Raw genomic sequence first — 14890 nt, 5'->3', positions numbered from 1 at the left:
GAATATGTTCTGAAATCAACCTTGTTAAGTGTACTTTTTCCTTCATATTCACATTTATGTGTAAAAGGAGGGCTTCCAAAGAAAAAAACTAGTTATATTTTGTCATCGCGTATTTTTCAACCCCTTCCTCACTTAGGTCCTAGATTCTTTTGGAGTTGTAAAATGAGAGTTGATTTAAACTTAATATTTGATCACTAGGAGACTGATATTAAGTTGAATTAAGATCTTGATTACTGTGGAAAACATAGCTCCTAATAAATGCTTCGTAAAGCTTTTTAGTCCTGTTATTTTCTTAATGTTAAGGCTTTATTTCTTTTAGAGATTTCTAATTATTTATTATGGCAGAATGCTTGTTGCTAATCTTGACTTCCCATTACTTCCTCAGAAGAGGGCTTCTCTGGTTACCCAAAGGTCTCCCTCTTGGTTTTGGAGTCCTGTTGCTTAACTTATCGCAGTGTTGTTATTATAGCCATTGGTTTCTGTTTCCCTCCAATTACATGAAAGCAAGAGCATAGAATTTTATTTTATTAAACATTGTTATATCTTTCACCATGGTAGGTGCTCAATAAATATTTTGCGGAAAAAGTGTTGAATATGGCTTCCTTTCTGTATACCTTTTTTTCCTCTTTTTTTTTTTTTTTTTTTAGATTTTATTTATTTGTCAGAGAGGGAGTGTGAGCAGGGAGAGGGGCGGAGGAGGGGCAAATTCCCCTGGGAGCAGGGAGCCTGAAGCAGGCTCATCCCAGCACCCAGGGATCAGGACCTGCCTGAGCCAAAGGCAGACGCTTAACCGACTGAGCCACCCAGGCATCCCTGTATGCCTTTATTCTTGACAAAACATAGGGTATGTACATATTGAAAACTTGGTGAGATTATCTGTTAGGCTATTAAACATTTATGTTTTCATGTGTTACTCTTTTGCATAAAGGTTATACCTTAATGCAAAAACTGTTCTAAGTAGTTGACCATTTTGCTTCATGAGATGGTTCTTAAAGTCAGTTTTGTGTTTTGTTTTGTTTTGTTTTGTTTTGTTTATTTGATAGAGAGGCAGCCAGTGAGAGAGGGAACACAAGCAGGGGGAGTGGGAGAGGAAGAAGCAGGCTCCCAGCGGAGGAGCCTGATGTGGGACTCGATCCCAGGACTCTGGGATCACGGCCTAGGCTGAAGGCAGATGCTTAATGACTGAGCCACCCAGACGCCCCTTAAAGTCAGTTTTTTAGGAATAATTTATTGATTTCATTACCTTCTTTTTGTGTTGATGGGAAAATATAACCTAGAATTTGTACGTACATCCACATTTGCTTTATTAAAGGTGAATATGTTATGTTTTAATATTCTGATTAATCTTCAGAAGTAATGTGATTCATATTACTCAGAGATGTGTATAAAAAACAACTTCCGGTTTGTCAGCAGAGGTGGAGTAGGAAATCTTCGTGTGAAGTAGTAATAAGTTGCATAATTTGTAGCTAAATCTGTATTCCATACTAGTGCTTAGGTTGTAACGATGCTTCTTCAGAAGACTTAACTATATTTGAAACTTCTGAAAACAGCAGTTGTGTTATCGAGCATCGATACTTCAGAAGATCTCTTTTTTTGGTGACTAATATATAATGATATAGGCAGTTGCCAGTGATGTGTTTTTAGTATTTATAGGCATCTCTGTCCTTTTTTTTTTTATTTGAAACTCAATGATGGTTGTAACTTTTTTTTTTAACCTTTATTTCCTGTAAGAACTGGTTAAGATTTGTTTGTATGGGTGTGAGCCTGTTGGTCTGAGGTAAACCCTTGTCCAACACTGTTGAACATCTTAAGTTGAGACTGCATCTAGACTAGCTTCAGTCTGCTCTCCTTCTGCCAGTGAAACCTTACTTTAATTTCTGTAATTTATAGACTTAATGGAATGTAACTGTTGTAACTCGGCTTTTCTAGATCTGTAAAATTTGGATTGTGGTTCAGAGCATGGTAGTAGAAGTGACTCTTTTATATTCTTGAAAAAATGAGTCACAGAAGATCAAGGTAGGTACTAAATTTGTGGGGAGCTTCTGAAAAGAAGGTTTAGGGTTATTCCATTAAGGATGGAGCTGAGCAATTGTGGTGTGTAAGGCATTATTACCAGGTGTTGCTTATTCTGGTGGCATAGGTTAATTTGTTTATAAACAGTTTTACCAGACTTGAACTTGGGTGTCATGTCAGAAAATGCTAATAGATAATAATAGCAATTATTTTGATTGAAACCTGTTTTCCTTTATTATAAATGAAATGGTTGTGAGTACTGTTAATAGAACATAAAACTAAACTGATCTCTTAATTGAAAATTATTTTCAGGTTAGGTGAGTTGTTGAATTTTGTTCAGAAGCTTGCTGTTTCCATTATTTTCCTGGCTGATTGTATTTAGCATGTACTCATTCACCTTGAAGATGCCTTGGAGAGAGATGAAAATTTGTTTGACCTACATTTACACTTGGGAGTTAGATACTAAACAATTTGCCAAATCTCACGGACCCTTTCACCAGTTTTGGGTGTGTCTCAGTCTGTTAGCTGACACTGACAGGCTGGCAGGGCCTGCAAATCCATTGGTGGGCTTCTAGTTAGTGTCCCCATATGCATGAGCTGATGGCAGATGTGGGCATATTGTCAAAGCTGGGCCATCTGTATGCATGAGTTATGAATGAGCAGAAGCTTAACATTGCCAGTCACATATTAGGACCAAATAGAGCAGGCAGAGAGCTGGTGAGGGGGATTTTGTTTGCCTATCTCAGGTCATCAGGTTGAGGTTGGGCTCTAGTAACAATAGAAATGTAAAATTTCACTCACCATTTTGGTATATGTGATTGACCAACATTGTGTTATAATTACCTTAGAAAGTGGATGTATTTTATAAGGTGAAAGTAAGCACATGCAGTAGTAGTTTGTACGTAAACTGGGAAGTATTTTCCTGGTGTAAGTTGATTGTAAAAGATAAGGATAATTTGAAGTTTCATACTTGCAGGTGTACAAGTGTGTGTCATGAATGAATTTACTTGGAAGGACTGAAATTGAATATCGTACTATGACTGGAAAATAGCCAGAATTTCTGTATTTTTACTCAAAAAAATTTTGGTGTTAAAGGAGATTAAGTTGTGTGGCTTAACAGAAAATGATGTGAACTTTTGTTGCCCTTGTTTGTATTGTCATGTTTTTAGGTTGATTACACATAGCATGCTTTGCGCTGTGTGTGTATGTGTGTGTGATTGAAGTGTAGTTGCCATACAGTATTCCTAGTTTCAGGTGTACAACAGAGTAATAAAACAGTAATATGTGTTTACATACATTAGGAAGTGGTCTCCACAATAAAGCTAGCTAGCATCTGTCATCATCCCAAGTTGTTAGATGTATTAACTAAATTGTCTCTGTTGTACATTGTATCTCCATGTCTCATTTTATAACTGGAAGTTTGTAGCCTTTACACCCCCTCCCCCATTTTGCTGCCCATCTTCCTACCCTCTCTCCCCTCTGACAACTACCAGATTATTTTATGTAGCTATGAGTCTGTTTCTAGTTTTGTTGTTATTGGTGGTGTTTGTTATGCTTAAGTGAAATCATATGGTATTTGCTTTTCTCTGATTTACTTCACTTAACAAAATACTCTGTAGGTCCATCCATGTTGTTGTAAACATCATGATTTCACTTTTTTTTAATGGCTGAGTAATACTCCATTGTGTATGTATGCCGTATCTTTATTCATTCACCTGTTGATGACCACTTAAGTTGTTTCCATATCTTGGCTATTATAAATAATGATACAATGAATGGGGGGGGGTGCCTGTACCTTTCCAAATGTTTTCATTTTCTTTGGGTAAACAGCCAGAAGTACAAGTGCTGGATCATAGGGTAGTTCTATTTTTAATTTCTTGAGGAACCGCCATACTGTTTTTCATAGTAGCTGTACAATTTTGCATTCCCAGCAATAGTGCCTGAGGGTTCCCTTATCTCTGCATCCTCACCAACACTTGTTATTTCTTGTCTTTTTGATAGTAGCTACTCAGGTGTGAGGTGATATCGTCTTGTGATTTTGATTTGCATTTCCCTGATGATTAGTAATGTTGAGCATCTTTTCATGTGCTTATTGGCCATCTGGATGTCTTTGGAAAAATGTCAATTCACAGTCTCACTTTTTCTTTTTTTCTATTGTGTTGTGTGAATTCTTCGTTTGGATAGATGTGATGTGTGGTTTGCAAATATTTTCTCTCATTCTGTACATTACCTTTTCATATTTTTCATGGTTTTCTTTGCTCTGCAGAAGCTTTTTAATTTGATGTAATTTTATTCATTTATTTTTGCTTTTGTTGTCCTTGCCTGAGGACACAGGTCCAAAAAGATGTTGCTCAGACTGATATCCAAGAGCTTACTGCCTGAGTTTTCTTCTAGGAGTTTTATGGTCTCCCATTTACATATAAGTCTTTATTAATCCATTTGAGTTTGTTTTTGTATATGGTATAAGAAAGTTTCATTTATTAAGGTCCAGTTTCATTTATTCTACATAGTTGTCGAGTTTCCCCAACAACGGTTATTGAGTAGATGGTCTTTTCTGCATTGTATATTCTTGCTTCCTTTGTTGAAGATTAATTGAGCATATAAATGTGGGTTTATTTCTGGATTCTCTGTTTTGTTCCATTGATCAGTGTGTCTGTTTTTGTGGCAGCTCCTACTGTTTTGGTTACTGCAGCTTTGTAGGTGTAGTTTGAAATCAGGGAGCATCATACCTCCGGTTTCCTTCTCAAGTTTGCTTTGACTATTTGGAGTCCTTTGTGGTTCCATACAAATTTAAGAATTATTTGTTCCAGTTCTGTGAAAAATGCCATTTGTGTTTTGATAAGGATTGCGTTGAATCTGCAGATTACTTTGGGTAGTATGGATGTTTTAACAACATTCTTTCCGTGGGTTGGGAGAATATTCTCCCAATCGATGAGCATGGTATATCTTTTCATTTGTTTGTGTCATCTTCCATTTCTTTTCATCAGTGTCTATACTTTCCAGTGTACAGGTCTTTCACCTTCTTGGTTAAATTTATACCTAGGTATTTTATTCTTGTCAATGCAATTGTGAATTGGCTTGCTTTCTTAATCTCTGTTTCTGAAGTTCGTTATTAGTGCATAGAAATACAACAGATTTTTGTGTGTTAATTTTGTATCCTGCAACTTTACTGATTTTTTTTTTTTTAATTCCAGTAGGGTTCCAGTAGTATGTTGAATAAAAATGGGAAGAATGAGGGGTGCCTGGGTGGCTCATTTGGTGAAGCGTCTGCCATCGCCTCAGGTCATGATCTCAGGGTCCAGGGCTCAAGCCCCGCCTGCTCATGCTCACCCTTTTTTCCCCTTTATTTCTCAAATAAAAAATAAAATCTTTTTTAAAAACGTGGTGAGAGTGAGCATCCTTGTCTTATTCCTGATCTTAGAGGAGAAACTTTTGGCTTTTCACAGTTAAGTATGGTGTTAGTTGTGGCCTTTATTATTTTGAGGTATGATTCCTTTATACCCACTTTGTTGAGAGTTGCTTTTTAAATGTTGTCACTGCATTATAGTTGGGGTGAACCAGATGGAAAATGTGAGTAATAATTATACCAGCACAAGAGGAATAAACTGGAATTGTCTCCATTAACTCCAGGTACAAACAAGATGAACTTGTGTAAGTGGTTTGTTTCAGTTTCTGAAGTGTCAGACTTCCTTCAGTTTACTCTTGCTGCCAGTGCTCAGTTGACCTAGGTAGAATGGACGAGACCATTTTCACAGAATATCAGATATTTTCTTTGCATTTTTAAAACCGTCTTCCATTTGGGTAGCACGGAAGCACGCTGCAAGAGGACCATACCACTGTTGAGTCTAGCTCTGCCACCGTCCATAGTACAAACGGTGCGACAGGTTGTTTCAAATAAAGAACTCTTTCTCTGAGAGTTTGGCCGTTTTTTTTGTAGTAGAAGAGAGTTTGACTCCTAAAATTAAGACCTGTGAAAAAATGCTCATTCATGAGTCTTGTTTGGGTGTTTATTGGTTAAGAGCAGTCCAGTGAGCTTGTTATATTCAGAATTATAGCTAATCGTTCTCTGTTGCTTGATTTCATATATGTTTTGCTAAAGGAAAATTAGACTTTAGCCTTTTGCAAATTTAAATTGTTGTTCTTTGTAAGAATGTACTTTCTCTTTACCCTTGTTTGCTAAGAGTGGTACTTTCCATGGTGATCTACTTATTATTCTTTTCATTTCCTGATTTTTACAAGAGAACCAACAAAATTTCTCTTAGAATTTCTTTTTGTGCCGCCGTTATCAGTCACAGTGTTTTGGTGCTGAGACTTCAGATTGTCAGTTTTTCCCGTAGCTTTGAACCCAGTTCCATATTTAGGTGCGAAAATGAAGTAGGAGCAAAAATACACACAGTGTTGGGGTACCTGGGTGTTTCAGTCAGTTAAGCATTCGACTCTTGATTTGGGCTCAGGTCGTAATCTCAGGGTGGTGGGATTGAGCCCTGCATTGGGCTCGGCACTGGGCATGGAGTCTGCTTGTCCCTGTCCGTCTGTCTCTCCCCACACTCTCACTCTCAAATAAATTAAATCTTTAAAAAAAAATGCACTGTTGGACACAGTCACATATTTAAAAACCATCGTATTCTTAAAATGGATAACTTCTATATACATGTTTAGGATAAAGCCTATGCATTGGGAAAATGTCTTTCAAATATGTTATTTTTTGGTGGATATTGGTATTATTATCTGAGTAAATTTCTGAGTGCACCAGACCTCTAGACCAATGCTTGTAAAATATACCATGATTTTACATGAGCTTTCTAAGGAGTTTCTAAGTTACATTACATTTCACATTAATGAATTTTTGTTTTGGCAAAACTTGGGGTGCTTTTGGGGGTGATTATTTTTAAGAGACATTGGTTAATAAAAGAACCTGTTATATGAAGGCTTTTGGTTTGAGCCTAAGTATTCTAATTTTTCTACTAATTCTTCTTTGCAAGATCCTTTTAAATGTTTTTTATGTTGTCACATTAGAGTTTGTCTGTCTTGTTCCTTGACTCAATTTTTTACCCATGCATGGTTTTTGCCATCGTGTATTGGCCATATAGAAAATACTGGGTCACTGAGTTATGTGGATTTTCCAAATGTTGGAACATTTCTTTAAACAATATTGAAGTACTACGTTTATTAATATTACCGTTGATCAGAAAAATCTTAAGTTTTCAAAACATCTGACTTCCTATCAAAGCTCCTGTTTTATTACTGGCAGCACTGCCATAGGCAGCACTTGAAGGGATTGGCTTGCTTCCTTCCTGTTTGAGGAAATGCCTGCCAGATACTCAAGCCTGAAACAGTATAGCTTGTCAGTCATTCTTCCAGGTAGAAGTGGTATTCCATGAAGAATCGTCTCCGTCCGCTAACGTCAGCAGTTCACAAGTGCGCTTTCTTGAGAGAGCCATCAAACTGGTATGCAGCCCGTGTAGAAATTTTTCCCAGTGTGGTACATAGATTGTTGAACAAATGTGTACTCAAGACTCAGACTTTAATAAAATTATCATTTTTTCTGTTTTATCAAAGACAGTCTTAAGTGAAACTGCACCCCTGTTTTTTGGGTTATTTTTTCCCTTCTTTTTTCTTTTTTTAATGATTTTTTATTATATTATGTTAGTCACCATACAGTACATCCCTGGTTTCCGATGTAAGGCTCGATGATTCATTAGTTGCGTATAACACCCAGTGCACCATGCAATACGTGCCCTCCTTACTACCCATCACCAGCCTATCCCATTCCCCCACCCCTCTCCCCTCTGAAGCCCTCGGTTTGTTTCTCAGAGTCCATAGTCTCTCATGCTTCATTCCCCCTTCTGATTACCCCCCTTTCTTTATCCCTTTCTTCCCCTACCGATCTTCCTAGTTCTTATGTTCCATAGATGAGAGAAACCATATGATAATTGTTTTTCTCTGCTTGACTTACTTCACTTAGCATTATCTCCTCCAGTGCCGTCCATGTTGCAGCAAATGTTGAGAACTCGTTCCTTCTGATAGCTGAGTAATATTCCATTGTATATATGGACCACAACTTCTTAATCCAGTCATCTGTTGCAGGGCATCTCGGCTCCTTCCACGATTTAGCTATTGTGGACATTGCTGCTATGAACATTGGGTGCACCCCTGTTTTTTAAGTGTGGATTCATAGCAGTGAAAAATTCATTGATTCTGAGTACAGTGTGATGTTGCTGCCTGATTTGTGCTCATGTGCCATCGGTTCGGCCCATCCTTACTTTTGAACGTTATGAACGCCAACACAATGAGAGGCTAATACTGTGTAAGTACCAGCGTGAAAAAGTTTTCACTTCACGGTTATCTTTGAAAGACCTGAGGGGAACCCCAGGGATTTGTGGATGGTAGTTTGTGAGCTACTGCCCCAGAATACTCAGGGGGGTTTTAAGAATTTTGGTTTGTGTTTGAATTTTGGTTTATATTTGAAGGTGGGTACTAAAGCCTATATTCATGGTATTTTCCAACTATGGCTATAAAATTAACATGCATATCATTTAAAATGTGAATGTAGGGCTCAATATGATAGAAGGGTAGATTTCAACATGTATTAATTTTTTACTTATTATTATATATTTGATTATTTTCTATATAAGCACCTATTTTAATTTTTACTTATCAGTAATAAGATGCAAACATTTACACGTTTGTTATTGAAGAAGACTGTCCCACAACCTCACTAAAGTGGTGACCTATGAATTTTATTACTGTAATTCACCCAGGATAAGAGTGAGGCCACTCCTCCTCGTGGGTCAGTTCCGGGTTCAGAGAACAGTGCTGTCTGATGTAGTCCAAGGTTTACGGTGGGTGGTTGTGGTGTTTGATGCGGGCTCCCGTCTTCTGGCACTTGTCTGTCCTTTCATGCTCTCCTTCCCACGTGTGAACTTTGAATTAGGCCAGCCGTTGACTGTGCGAGGATGTCTTTTCACTACTGTTTTTGGTTGTATTTTTCCTCAGCTTTAGTGTATTTCATGAGCTAACACGCGAGTACAGACAGATAATACTTATTTTCTTTAAAACCTCCCATACACAATATGGAATTTTAGTACTTCAGAGTAGTATGTAAATATAGTACTTCTAAAAATGCATGTGGTAAAAACAAAATATTAGAATACTGGATTTATGTTCAAGATGAATTTATTTACTCAGTGGCAACTTGTTTTGCAACAAATATATTGTGTTGTTTATTTATGGTGAGGTGTAAATTCATTTCAATTTTTTTGGTGACCATTTCCTTTTTATAGATAGCATTACAAATTATTTTGATGATACACTGCTTTTAACCACTGAATGAAATGTATTAGTAAACATATTTTTTTAACTTACCAGGGTAATAAAATACAGATAAGAAATCTTACTTGCTGAATAAGCTAGTTTGTAAAGGATTCCTTTGTAGATCAACTAAGCTTCTGCTTACTCAAGAGGAGGAGCTTGCCAAGAGTACCATGGACAGTGTTTTCACATGTAATGTTTTAGGGCCTCAAATATTTAAAAATGTGTTTTTAATTCAGTTTTGGCAAAGGTGGCCTTGTTGAGTTCTTGGTATAGTTAACGTGTTTTTATACCAAATTTGCTGATTCCAGTTTTTAAAAATTATTTTTTTATTACCTTCAGGAAATTGTTACTTAGGGAATATCAAGGACAGTCAAATTAAGACCCCCAAATCTGGAAGAGCATTAGGATCATTTATGATATTATTTTATAGTTTATTTTTAAAGTATATTCTTGAAAATGTAGTTAGACATAGAAGGAGTTTATGCATTTACTGTAGGAGAGATGATATGTTTAAAAATATTTGTTTTATATTATGAAAGTAATATGCATGTTTTAGAATATTTGGGAAATGCTTGAAGCGTGCGTGTATGTTTGGTTATATGTGTTTATTAATTATTTGCATTTTTAGTCATTACTGAATCCTGTTTCTTAACCAGCCATATGTCTGTCAGGAATCCAGTTTCTGAAAGTTACCTAGGTTATTCAGATAGCTGCAGTACTTAATGTTTTGTGAATGCATGCTATCTACATACCTGATATTAGCATAAAATGCTTTGCGTGTGTTCTCTTTTTTAGTTCTTACAGCGGTCTTTTGCAGTAGGTGCTTTTGCCTTTTCTCTTGAATAAGCAGATGCTTTGTTGATCTACAAAGGAATCACTTACAAATTCCTTTATTCATCAAATAAGATTTCTTATCTCTATTTTATTACCCAGCTAAATTAAAACAATCTGTGTACTAATAAATGCTTTATGTGTGTTATCTTTAGTTTATGTAGCAGTTCTGCGAGGTGGGTGCTTTTGCTCTTCACATTTTTGGGTGAAGAGACCAGGGCGCAGGAGATGAAATAACTTGCTCAAGGGTGTGCAGGTATAATGAGCTGAGGAGCCGTGATTTGAACCTGGGTATTCTGACTCAAACCCCTAGCCACTGTGTTTGTAGAATTCAGAAATTTAAGATCACTGCAATGAAAGCAGTGTTTGGAAATTTTGTAGGAAAATAATTTATAAATAGGATAATTTAGGGGCACCTGGCTCGCTCAGTTAGAAGAGCATGTGACTCTCGATCTCCAGGTTGAGTTCAAACCCATGTTGGGTGTGACGATTACTTAAAAATAACATCTTAAAAAAAAAACAAAAAATAAAGGATAATTTAGAGCTTGGTTTTCAGAAAGAATCACAAGCATGGTATAAGGGACCCCTTTCTGTGTTATTTATGTTGTATGTTGTGTGCGTATATATGTATATCTTTATATACAGTAGACATGAATGTATTGATTTTCTAAAGCTTTATTTTGTCTTTTTTTCTTAGAAACAGTGGATTGTATGCTTTGTAGCCAGCATGGTGCATGCCATACTTTAGTTCTAACTGAGCAGACTTGGAGCAACCACAGTGAGAGTATGAGGGAATTTTGATAGCTTCACTGATAGCTTTCCTGTGCCTGAGAGAAATAAAGACCAGGCTTCCCCAAGGTTCTGGCACTGCTGTATTTAGACCCCTATGTGACGGCACGGGTGTGATTTGAGTTTGTACCTGTCCCTTCCTCTCTTGACGTGCTTCCCCTTAGTGCCATCCTCCTCGGGTTAGCTTTGTGTCACCTCATCCCATTTCTGGTCCACGCTTCAAAGTAAACAACAATGAAACTTGTTTGTTCTCATCACTGTTGGGGCTTAGTTAATTTACTTTCCCGTAAGGTTTTGTTGACATATTAACTAGCGATTTTTCCCTAGGTAATGTTTGAATTTCAGTGGTTTTCTAGAGATAATTCCTTGATTGTTGCTAACAATTCTGACTAACATCTATTGAGCAAATATTTGGCATTCTCAAACTAGAAGGGGGAATTTCAGATAAAATGGCAAGTTTGGGGGCAGTGTAGTGGACCTTCTCAGATCATACAAATTAACTTCTCTGGTTATGAGCTTGTGTTTTCTTACATGGAGGAAGTTTCTAGATGGGAAATTAAATATACTTTTATGGATCAAGGACTTTGAATAATTGATTGTAAGTTATATAATTTACATGTATACATTACACACATATATAATTTACGTGTTAGGATATAATTTTGTACCAGCAGCAAACTAAGTGTTGTCTCTAAACCAGTGTTCTGGGGTGATTAGACACATGCCACGCCAGGTTTTCCCTCTCTTGTATTCTAGCATAAATAGAACTTAACTGTAAGAAGTTATTATTTTTTTAACCAAGTGGCAACTAAACCAAGGAGTGCCACTTGTTTCTGATCTGCACAGCTTCTGAACAAGTTTCCAGTCCTCCTGGAATGTTTAAATTTTATTAGCATAGTGACATTTTTAGACATTTTATCTTTAGTATGTAATTACAGATGCATGTAATTGGTATCACCAGCTTGATTGTTCAGAACCATTGCAGATTTTACATTAAATACTATGAAAATTGTTTGCTTCTATGAACTTCTGTGAACAGAAATTTTGGAAATAGTTATGTGCCTACATCACAGGCCAGGTGATAGGAGAAATTGCTTCTGTGGTGTGTGTGTTTTTAGTGGCTCTGCCCTGGTACAACTATGGACATCTAGACATTCCTCTTGGGTTTTTCTTAAGCTAACACAGCGTTCATTCTGGGCAGTATTTATTGAGGCTTGCTGTGTTTTAGGCTTGGTCAGAGACTGGCCCTGCAGAGGTGAAAGGATGAAATGGTCTGCTGTCCAAGGAGGAAGGGACACAGACTGACCATCATGGCTCCATTGTGCCGTCAGAGCAGAACCTAAGTGCAGCCAACACCTCTGACTGCATTTCGGGCCTGAGGTTGAATCCTGGCTGTCCCACTCAGTAAATGTGTCCCTCTCTGTCTCCGTTTCCACGGTCACTCATTTACTAGTTACCTTTTATGGGCCAGTCACTTTAAGTGCTGAGCATGCAGAACTTCATGGACACAGGGTTCTTTTCTCAGATAGCTCCCATTCTAGTATGGAAGGTAGATTGAAAAAAACACGGCAGTAATATGGTAAGTGCTCTATTTGGATGGTGGCGACTAGGGACATTTTCATAGACTTTGAGATGAGTCTTTAGATGGCAAAGAGTTTTCTGGAATTTTCTGTCTGGGTAAGGGGGAGGGCATTCCCGGCAGAGAGCGTTATTGATTCAGCAAACATGAATCATCTGGTACCTATTGTGAAGAGATGAGCAAAAGGCATACTTGTCAGGAATGCCTTTGGCGGCAGACGTGCACAGCTAAGCAGATATAATGTTTGCAGTAAGTGCTGTGAGGAAGGAAGACCCCAGTGACCTGGGCAGCAAACCTTTCCTACTTGCAGGTCGGCAAGTTTAACCGAGCTATAGAAAGGAAGTGTTTCTTCTGAATCCTGAAGAATTTGTAGGACACAGATGGAGGAAGGATCGAGAACTTGTAAAGTGCCCAGTCTGGCTGAGTCCATGTGTGTGCCTGGTGAGCTGCAGAGTGTGCTTTTCCTCGGTGTTCACTCTTCCTTCCTGAGTGAGGGTTGTGAGTCCTTCTTGTGTTCCCAGTGTCAGGCGTGACTGTTTGGCTTGCTCTCACCAGTGACACATGCCCCTCTGAGCCCAAGGTTTAAGTCCCATGCCACACTGCTGTCCTTGCTTCTCCATGAATTAGTCTGTCCCAGGGTGGGGGGGTGGTGCTAATTCTTTCAGCTTTGGTACCAGAAAGAAGACTACTGGAACAGTCCCAGCTACCCACACACTGATGTGCTGTCATGAGAAAGAAATCTTTGTTGTTGTAAGGCACTGAGATGGTGTGTTCTTTTGTTTTCGCAGCATAACCTGGTGACCGAAGTGTAGTGTGTGTTTATGTGTCATCCTTGTGTGTCTGGAGTGCAGTCAGTGACTTATGAAACTGGACGTGTTAACCAGGGCCAGTTTCGTATGGGCCTTGTTAGCCAAGTGAGGAATGTTCCAGATGAAATAATATGATGAGATTTGCTGCTCAGCAGGCCTTCCTGGTAGCAGAGTGTACGGAGTGTAGGGAGAGAGAGCTTGGAGGCCAGAGACTTACGGGGTATTTGGCCGTTGTTTCTGTGAGATAAAGGCCTGAACTAAGGCCGCTCAGTTCACAGGGAAGGAGAGAGTTTAAGCTCAGGAAGTACCACAGGGGCGCGGAGAGTGATGAGGGGAGAGAAAGTCCAGGAGAGTCCCAGGTCTGTACTCAGCCACCTAGACAGACAGTAGGACCCTGAACCAGAATTTAAAAAAATGTACACATGGTAGATCAGATTTGGGTGGGAAAACAGGAGGTTGTGTTTGAGATAGTTTGAATTTGAGGTGCTTGGGAATTTCCAGGTAGAAGGTTCCCATGCAGACAGCTAAAGAGGAGCAGCAGCAGGGAAAGAAGGGTGATGGCGGTGGGTGGGGGGGAGGGAGCCAAGGCAGAGATGAGACTGCTAGAAAAGAGTTGTGTGAGCGAGAAAGAGCCCCAGGACAGCAGGCTTGAGAATACCCCACTGTCTGGAGCCGGAGGAGGAGGGGGGAGTGGTGAGCGCAGGACAGAGTGGCTCTAGAAGGTTGATGCGGAAGAGAAGTCGTCTTGCTGTCCGGATCAGGGGGACGGTTGACAGAGGGAGCCTCCCCTGCTGAGCCTTCTCCTCTGTGACCTCTAACACCTGCTAGCTCGGCTCATCACTGCTGTTCTTGCCTGGCAGCCCTACTGCCCTACAAAACTGCTCTTCTCTAGGTAGCCTTGATCTTCTCATTGCCAAAATCACTTGTCCATTGTAGGACCACAAAGAGGCTTTTTTCTTTTTCTTCTGATGGTATTAGTCTGTTCCTTTCTTCCCTTTCCCCTTGGTTGACTCCATTTACTCTTCTCTGTCTTGGCAGCGTCAGTGTTTTAATACCAGAGCCTATGCTCTACTTCTTTTTTCAATTAAAGAAGGCCTGTACTTAAGTATGGGACCATTCTGAGACCATGGGGGCAAACAGTTACTGACTGTAGCTGACATGATACACTTATTTTACATTTATTGACTTCCAACTATGCACGCTCCATAGTACGGAATGTTGCTGATATTCCCGAGTCACGGGATCCTGTGCGAGAGGGCATTAGCAGACGCCCTGATCTCCTGGTAGCCGCTTCTTCCTGTGTCATCTTCTTCCTTCCTCTCCTTTCCCAGGACTGGATTGTGAATGTTATGGCTGTTGTTGTAACATCTGGAGTCTGTATTTCCTAGACCAGGCAATCGAGGTGATGGCTTGCCTTTGCCAAAACAGTATTGCTTTTGAGTTTAGGCTGGCGTTCAGTTGGTGACTTTTCCTCAGGAAGTGCCGACTGGGGCTGGTTTTCAGTCCTCCTCTTTGATCGTCTTCAGCGCTCTCTCGTAATGCTGTCACATGTGGA

General features: G+C 39.0%; 1 protein-coding gene across 9 annotated transcripts in view; it reads left to right on the top strand.

The window, feature by feature from the left end:
- AFDN (afadin, adherens junction formation factor) overlaps positions 1-14890 on the top strand; it is a 137824-nt gene that overhangs the window by 3268 nt on the left and 119666 nt on the right. The window contains exon 1 of one of the 9 annotated variants that reach the window (XM_057310892.1): positions 699-8320. The exons of the other annotated variants lie outside the window; for them this stretch is intronic. The gene's annotated coding sequence lies outside the window, so the exon portion shown is untranslated. Of the gene's footprint in view, positions 1-698; positions 8321-14890 lie in introns of those variants that run through there. 9 annotated transcript variants of the gene reach the window in all.

This window comes from Ursus arctos, unplaced genomic scaffold (assembly GCF_023065955.2).
Source record: "Ursus arctos isolate Adak ecotype North America unplaced genomic scaffold, UrsArc2.0 scaffold_13, whole genome shotgun sequence".
Classification (NCBI taxonomy): Eukaryota; Metazoa; Chordata; class Mammalia; order Carnivora; family Ursidae; genus Ursus; species Ursus arctos.
Note: the sequence above shows the minus strand (reverse complement) of the source record. Positions and strands in the feature narration are given on the sequence as shown.